The sequence below is a fragment of the Lepidochelys kempii genome, chromosome 1 (assembly GCF_965140265.1).
Source record: "Lepidochelys kempii isolate rLepKem1 chromosome 1, rLepKem1.hap2, whole genome shotgun sequence".
NCBI classification, from domain to species: domain Eukaryota; kingdom Metazoa; phylum Chordata; order Testudines; family Cheloniidae; genus Lepidochelys; species Lepidochelys kempii.
Genome location: NC_133256.1, coordinates 164,212,862 through 164,222,426, shown reverse-complemented (window position 1 = coordinate 164,222,426; position 9,565 = coordinate 164,212,862).

Sequence of the window (9,565 nt, the reverse complement as noted above, 5' to 3'; positions counted from 1 at the left end):
GGCAAGATCCTCAGCTGGTGTAAACAAACTACCATATAAACTGTAAATGCCATGTCTTCAGTGGAGTCTGTAAGACCGCTAAGGATCTAGCCTGTAATCTTTAAATATTGCTCTCTATTATTTTACATTGGTTGCAACCTGATAAGCAACTGAGAGAAATCCGAGTTCTATGTCAGCATGTATTGTTTAGGATTCTCTTAGGACAGTGATGATCAGGCTCACAAACTCCTACACATTGCTTTGGGTGCACCTTACGAAGTTTGACCACATGATCAACATCTATCTATGGTGTCCTTACAGTTTAAAATCTGAGTACAGTTGAAATCAGACGCACGGGTGTACGGCTAAATTAACTCTATTAGCTTCACTGGAGTAATTTTGTTACACTTGTGTGAATCAAGAGGACAGGATCTGCAAGTAAAAGTGGAAAGCTGCCCTTACAACATTTCCACTTTTAAACTAAGACTTCAGGTTGTGACTCTGATAATGCCAGAGAACCCACTGGGAGCTGGAAGCATCATGTTCCTGTGCAATACCTCAACCCAAACTAGGAAAGCTGAATACACTGGCCATTAGCTGAAGTGTTTAGTAACCTAAAACCAAAAGACCCACTGCAAACATCTTGACACGATACATCCCCCTCCTTGACTGGAAGTTGACTTAAGACATATACTCAACTTTCAGGGGTTTTAGAATCCAGGGCCTTGATTCAGCCTCGTCTCTACCTTTGATCACATCTAATCACAACCCAGCATAGTTTAAGACTACCAAAGGCAGAGACTGATAATCACGAGGTACTTTGCCTTAAGTAATCATTGTGCATCAAACTTTTAATCAGAGTGTGGAAATCCTGATGGTATTGTCCTTCCTCTATTTGCTGTATTTTATTTTGAAAATGGAGTTTTAAAACACTCCTTTCAATTACAGTTGCTGTTTGGGGCATTGCATCCAGAGCTACAACATATATGGGGAAAGGAATCTGCAAGAAAGAGTCACTCAGTGATAATTATACAGATATTCAGGACTGGATCCTGCTCCGGTGAAGCCCATAGCAAAACTCCTATTGATTTTAATGGGTGTGGGATCTAACCCTCAGGCTTCTCCTAGCCATTGTACAATTCAGAGCTGTAAAAAGTACGGTGGCTGGTAGCTTTGTTTTCACGTGAGGTGCCTCTCATTTCTTCCTAGCTGGTACAAATCGGATGCAGATTTATGCAGTGATCAACTGTATTTCTTCGAGTCCTAAGTTCCAGCTGCGAGGTAGAACGAGCTTTTTTGTTTTGGTGAGACTCCACTGATGTTATGTCTTTACTCCCAGGAAAACAGAAGGCCTTCCTTGACACGGCAACCCCACAAGAGTTCAGATACCGAAACTAAGGTCCTAGAGCCAGAAAGAAGGATTCAAAAGGGCTGGACGGGAGCCATCTCACTATTCCTGGCACTTGCAGTTCCACATGGAGCTTTGCAGCGCATCAGGACAAAGAGTACAGTTTTTATCAGCCCAACATTCTGCTGACAAATACATAATAAACGGACAGAAAGAGACGGAGCAACATTTCAAATAGCCCACTTACATAGGAGGTAGAACATAGCATAAGTGGGGATGGTCACTTTCTGCAGGTGTTCAGCCAATGTCCCCAAATTTACATATATTTGCATACTGTCAAACAGTTGGCTGACAGAATCTCTGAGAAGGTCTGGACTGAACCCAAACCTGTCAGTGACTTTCTCCTTGCCAGTCAAGGTTGGCTTTGGTAGCAATTAAAGAGAGGAAAGAAATACTTCTGACATTGCAGTATAAGAAGCCACAGCTGGGGTAATCTTAAATAGAAAATGTTTATTTTCTTAGAAGAATATGCATTCCCTCTCCATAGCATAAGGACTATGAGAGCAGGCATGACTATCCAGCAAATAATTAATACTAACTAACCCAAAGAGAAACTGATTTCACTGTCTTTGCTTTTATGAACAATCTATTTCTACAAGCAGGTGCCAGAGAGTGCTGTGTATGTTACCAGTTCTTGCAATACTCAAAACAAAAGGAGGGACCTTCTGTCTGTAGATTTCTGAAAAGCAACTTGTGAAAGATTTTATCTTTATTTGTTGCTTAAACAAACACTTAGTAACTTTCTGCTGTACTTGAGAACAGTATAAAATGACTAATAGAAAAAATATTAGACAGATTTTCTGGGTGGGTTTTGTTTTGTTCTCCCTGCCACTGGTGACAAGAGCTGCAGATCAAATTAGTGAACTAATGGAGGTAGGTGGCTAGGAGGGAATCTGGATGTTTAATAATATCCTTGGCAATGATTGCTGATATTTTTATAGATATTTATAAAGACAAAAGAACAACCAACAAACAGGGATAGATTTGAGGTCCACACTCTTTTACTTCTTGTTTTACATATTCTTTACTTAGCCAGAATAATTTAATATTTCATCTTTAAACAGTGATGGACACTATAATTTCATGAGCAACAGACAATAGATTCTGTTTATTCACCAACAATAAAGACACTGTTTAGCTCTGGACTGCAAGTGGCTGAGCCATCTGGCCCATATCTTCACAGTAAAACATTGTCCGTGACACAAAAAATGATTACATCCACAGGACAAACTAATGTGACCTCTGCATAAAGCCTTCCTCTGAAACTATGATATCATACTGCATAGGAGACACCAGCACAATTGAATCTGGTCACCAAGAGCACAAGTGAGATAGGACTATTTAAATCAAATTTTATAGGAGACTTTTTGTCCTCTGTAGCAAACCATCCAGATCCGACTACAGCCTTGAAACATCTTTTTTTATTCACTCTTAAGGCAACAGTACAGTTCTGTGTTGTGTTGGCAGTCCTCTTTAGCTTGTGCTAGATCCAGGAAGTACACATCCATTTTCAGAGTCAGCACCTGCGAGCTTTTCTTCCAACAATGTTTTACTGATGGATCACCACCTGCACAAGCCTTTTTTCTGATACCCCAGAAACAAGCAGCTCTTTCTCCTCCTTGCCAACTGGAACGTCCAAGTCTGCCACAGTCTTACAAATAGTTTCTTAGCTTTAACAAGGCACTTTCAGCACTGCTCTACCTGAATGGCTGCTTCATGGGACAAAAAACAAACCCAAGAAAATAGTCCCATCTCAATGGAAGAAATGTCATTCTCTAAAAAGGGCAATTTATCTTTGGGGATACAGTGCTCGCATTACTGTATCTTTTAAAGAAAGTTTAGGCAGAGGAATTATAGATCTAATTAAAGAGACTAATCCTTTTAAAGCGACAATACCAGTGACGTGTGAATATTTGCTGATGTGTGGGAATACTTAGACTTCTGTTAATCATTCGCAATAAAAGTAACTCCTGTTTTATTAAGCTGAATGTCTAGCTGGCTGAAAGTTACTTTGATAGACATGCTGAGATCAATGTAGAGTTGCATGCTGGAAAGCTGCACTGGTGTTATACAAAGGCTATTATTTCTATTGTTAAGGCGTTACCAGCCATTAGAGTAGGATCAGACTTGCAGGTTTATAGGCAGCTTTATGGCAGAAAACCTATGACAGAGCATTATAGGGGAGGGGAGGACCGGTGAGGGGTGTGCTAGGGAATTCCTCTGCTTTTGTTTGTTTGTACCAGAGAATGTTTTGTAGTTCCATTAGTGGAAGTAGGACTTCTCCTGGGCCCGATAAAGGTACTTTCTCCACTACAGTAATGGCTCCGTGTCAGTGTAAACTTGGGGCATATGTGCTGAAAAATACATTTCACTGACCTTGCCCTGGCTCAGCAGTTTTTCCTCAGAAATCAAATGACAGCAATGGGACAGTTAGTGGACTCGCCATCAGTGGTGCTTTGAACCCTAAAAAGGACTGCAGTGTGTATGTGTGACATTTCCAGTGCCTCTTCTCCAGAAGATTAGTTATCTGCATTGAATTCAGGACCAAATTTACAGCATGCCTCAACAAGGAGTACAAAGTGCCACCCACAAAAATACCCTTCACATTTCCGTTCATAGGTTGAGATGCTGCATATCCTTCATGTGGCAATACAGTTGGTAAGCACAAATCTGAGTCTTTGCATGTGCCCAGACTCAGTCATGTAAATATACATAATTTTCAATGGCAAAAGATGTTAATCCCCAGCTGAATTATAACCTCTCACTCAAAGGATGTGGATGCAAAAAGCCTGCATGGCCATTAAAGTGTAGCTCCATTATGAAGCTGCTTTAGTAGATTTAAGCTTCCAGATCCAGACATTGTCATCCTGATGTACAGTGCCTAGTACAATGGGCTCCCAAATTCAGCTGGGGCACCTAGGCACAACCATAATAAAGTGATAACATACCATTTTAAAATGCAAGCTTAAATCTTGAGGCACAATTCTCCAGTCACCGAACTGAGGATTATAGGGGCCCTTCCTATAGTGTGTGTGTGTGTGGGGGGGGATTTCACTAGTTCATGCACCCATGCATAGAACCACCTATTTAAATGAAAATACACGCCAAACACATCTTTGAAGTGGGTTTTTCTTAAATCAGCGTGATCTGGTACAAAAATCATTAGATTACAGAAAGCCAAAAGGCAGTTTAATCAGCAAAAAAATAAATTTAAATTTAAAAGACTCTTCACTGAAGGCAGAATTATCACACTTTTCTTTTTTTAAACATCAGAGGTAGAGTTGTTTTCTCAGAGAGGAGGCATCTTTGCCTTTAGCTGGTTCTTCACACTTTTCCTGTCTTTAAATGGAGATTTAAATACTTCATTCCACAATCTCAGAGATTATCCAGTAGCAAAACTCCCTGAGAAAATACACATCTCCCCAGTGACAACATTTTTTTTTTGTTCTTAAAAAATTCTCTCATTTGAGCATTTTCCTTTGTCTTTCTTTATTTAAAAAAAATGCCATCATTCTGAAATGTTGTATTGATTTGAGGCCTAAATCCTTATGTAGGCATAAATCAGAACCCTCATGTGGGTTCTTTTTCCATGCAGAGCATAATTTAGCTTTTCAGTCTTACATCTTTCCTGCAGGTGAGTGGGAGATGATGATAACAGGTCCCAAGATTCTATATTTACTTTTTGCAATTTTTTAAAAAAGTAAGTGTTGAAAGATCAAAGCACCAGTTGAGATTGGCGGCACTCAGCCCCAAAATTCTCATTACCAAAACCAAACTAGAAACCTGGTGCATGCGTATACGTATAGATGTGACAAGAAACATAAGCACCCACCTGTTTGGTTCCTTCAACTCATGGAATCTGTTCCTATGTTTTGTCCCACTAAGCTTGTGACAAAGATGCTGACAAAGAGACTCTGCACTATTTTCCTGCCTACTCCAAGGCAATATATATATACACACACACACACACACACACACACACACACCCCTCTCTCTCACACACACACACTTTTTTTTTCAATCAGAGCTGAGCACAAATGCATTTGTAGAGTTGTGGGACAGAAATAATAAGAGTATTACTGTAGATGGTCCTGAACCAAAATTCTGGATATGAACACACACAAACTCTGAGGGAGTTCTCGACTTCACAGCAGGCCCCTGCTTACACATACAATGGCATGAATCAGATCTTGAGACTCAAACATCCCTAACTTTTGGAAAAGTTACGATTTGAATTTAGATTTGGATTTGAACTTTGTTGCCCAGACATATCAGTAACTAATGCAAATATTATGGGAATGTCCTTTTGTCTATATATTTTTTGGGGGAAATGCTGATTAGGACTGACTATACTAGATCTAGATTTGACAACACACTGTTATTTGTTAGACAATTTAGAAAATTTACCTCAAACACATCAGCTCCAAGGTAATTTTTAAAATGAGATCTAGTTTAGTGAAAGCTTGAAAAACAAAGCTTGAAAAACCTTGCTACTTGGAAAATAGCTGTTGTATGTCATATTAGTTGATCTAACATTAGACTATGGGAATCTCATTTATATCCCCCTTATACCACCATTGAAATGGATGGGGTTGCACATAGGTGTAAATCAGCAATTTAATCCAGTGTTTTTAATAAGATGGACCAAATGCTCTGAAATTCATTGTAATTTGCTAGAGGGTTATGATTAGTTCTGCTCATGTTAGAAGTACCATATAGAGATGGAACCTGTCTTTGCTATTGATGCTGCTTTTGTTGTCTGATCAATGTACTTTTAAAAAGAATAAGAAGCTAACCTAGAAATTTGCACAAAGGTGGAATTCAGGTAGATGTAGGAAGCATTCATTTCTCATTAGAGGGAAGAATTAAGAACTACCTTCATTAGGTGATGTACCTGGCACTCTTCGGGGTTTTACAGGGAAAGCACAAAGTGCTTTTATTCCAAATGGGGAAAGGAGGAAGAAAAAACAGGAAAAGCAGCAGCTTCCCCCAGAATAAAGGTGGAAATGCCAGTCAGTCCCAAGAAGTGCGCTGTTAAGCAGTCTCTCTTTCCCCAAGGGAATAAGCTTTCCAAAAGCACATGTAATTTAATGCTATTGTAGGATTTTTCCCCTTTGGTTCTGACCTAGTGTGTGCAGAAACAGTAAGAGAGTAAGAAAAAAAAAAGATAACTGCAAGTAGTCCCAATGAAAATGCGCACGATGCAGGATGATCAAAGAAATGGGAGTTCCTGTAAAACTTAGAAGGGTGTTGGCTGCAGACCAATTTCATTTCTTACCTCCATTCCCTTAAGTCTCTCCCTAATCTTTCATTTAGTCTAAGGCAGTGGTTTTCAAACTGGGTTACTCCTACATGTACATAAGTTCTCATCAAGGGGTATGCAAGAAAAATCCTGTAATGGCGGACAACACATTTTATTTAGTAAGAATTGGCAATCTAATCCTAGGAATATTATGATCCTATCTCAGATGGGGGTACACAGTAGACTACACTATTTGGAAAGGGGTATGCACCCTAAAAAGTTGGAAAACCACTGCTCTAAGGGCTTGTCTACACGCAGAAGTTGCACCAATTTAGTTAAACCGGTGCAACTTGTGTGTGTGGACTCATGTCTGCTTAAAAATTGGTTGTATTGCTTTAGTTTGTACCTGCAGATTTTACACATTGAAGATATTCTCCAAAAAAGATTGTTCACCCATTTTGGAGCATTATAGTGAGACTGTTACACCACTGTCTTGGAAGATACTTGCTTTATAGCTGTTTTAGAAAGTTTTCTTCTACATTGCATCTAATGCTGTACAACAATTTCTCTGCTCTTCTCTTTCCCTTGCCTGCTATTTTATTTCCACTGGGGAAAGGAGGTGAATTTTACTTATTTTACTGACACAGGCCCTGTTCCTGAACACTTATTCATATGGGTAAGTTTAGGCATGCAAGTAGTCCCACTGGACATATGTAAAGTTACCACATGTGTACGTGTTCACACGATCAAGGGCTAGATTTACATAGCTGTTATCAGAGCAGTGGCGTGGTCGGTTTAGGAATGGTTTCACTAACAATTTCAGAGCCATCTATAATGTTGAATCCTCCAAGCTACAGTAAGAAAGGTAGACTTTTTTGCTACCTGTTTCTTTTGGGAATAGCTGCATTTTACATTACCACCAAACTACAGACATTTTTAGTAAGTCCCACCTTGCTCCAATATTATTACACATTGCACTTTTTAAAACATAATAAAGAATGTAAAGATTTATTTAATTGGCAGAGTTTATTTACAAAGCTCTGATCTTTTGACATCAGCACCTATATACAACACCTTCACAACAAATCCCCCATGATATTTTCTAGTGTTCTAGCTTCCCCCCCAAAAAACCCCAATGTAAAACATTACTTGCCTCCAGATATGTCCATTTGATATAACCAATCCATGCAGCCAACTGTGTTCTCAAAAGACGATCTGACAGATTCTATTCACTTTCAAAGTAGCTCTCCATGGTTTGAATAATTATCTTTCATTTCCCCCTTTCTGACACTTTTCAATGATTTGTTGACATCTGAAGAGATATGTGCAATCTCACAAAAGGCAGCTGGACTTTCTACCCAAAAGATACAAATACAAAAAGGATTCCCATACAGAATTAGAAATAACTATGTTCTTTGCAAATGGAAGACTAAATCTACATTTTAATGGGACATGTTTTTAAAAAGCGGAATTCATGAATAACCCTATGAGTTTTAATTTTTTCATTGCCAGCGACAAATCAGAACCACCCTTACAGAGAATGTAGATCTTCTCTCGACCTAATGCATTGACAGGCCATCAGTCACTGTGATGTCTAGGCACTTCACCATAGAACTCTCCTTCCCCTACATACATAAAACTAAAGATATAATTCTCCGATATATTTTACGAGTCTTGTACTCCCTCACTAGGTTTTTATAATGTGCCCGTCACCTTGCTATCTGACCATGCCCAAAGTTACAAAAACCAAACAAATAATGAAAGATTATTTAACTAGATACTTACCTAGCTCCCATTAGTGGAGCACCTTACAAATATTAATGAATTGATCCTCATACCACCTGTGTGAGGTAGGTATTAGGATGCCCATTTTACAGATGGGGAATTGAGGTGCTAGAGATAGATTAAGTGACTTGCTAAGAAGGCTGTGGCAGCATCATAAATGGAACCTTGAACTCTCAAGTACCAGTCCAGTGCATTAACCAAATAACCATACTTGCCACTTGCCTGAAGGTGCACTGGGAAAGTGTGTGTGTGGATTTATCATCATCTTCACCGAGTTGTGTGTGGTGAAGCTAGTGTAGAGCAGTGGGTTTTGCATTTGTTCTGAAGGTGTGAAGAGTCCTGGTTATTCTCATTCATTTTCTACACAAACTAACTACGTGATACAAAATAGTAAGTGGCAAAAAGACTGTAGCTTTCCTCAGCATGGTTTTTCTCCATAGTGCTGACAACACAGACAGTCCTTTGGGACACATAAAACCTATTGCTAAGGGAGAGCCTGCTACTGCCTCAGCGCCTGATCCAACTCCCATGGGTGTGAATAGAAAGATTCCCATTAGCTTTAACAGTTGTTGGCTCAGTCCTTGAGTGCACTGTTTGATCCTCTACTTTATGCTAGCATACTCTGGGGGAGGGAAATACATGGTGGGAGGATGGAAAAAGTAAGGAGAAAAAAAGATGGAGCAAAGGAGGGAAGCAAGGTTGAGAGGATTTGTCAGGGAGAAGAGGAGATTGAGGGCAAGAGGCTCTGACCCCTGAATAACCTTGTTGGAGTCCCCCAAGCAAGAAATTCTCAGTGTCTCTTTAGCAGTTGAGTCCCCCCAGAGTTATTGTGAGATGGGGGCACTTAAATACTAAAGATATGCCTGAGAATTTCTAAATTAGCATCAGTGGAATAATCCATCATTCCTGGGGACCAGTCCAATGCTAAACTGATTAACTGGTAACTGATTCAAAGTCCAATTGATTATTACATGTAGTCACAGACAGACTGTGTCTGCATCACCACATAATTGGGACAAGCCACTAGTATTTCCAAGACCTACTGATATAAAACATTCTCAGCTATTAGCTGTTACTCCAAAATATCAGTCAGAACAGAATGTCTGGCCTCATACCCCACAGAAAATTCTAGTGCGAGGAGCTCACATATT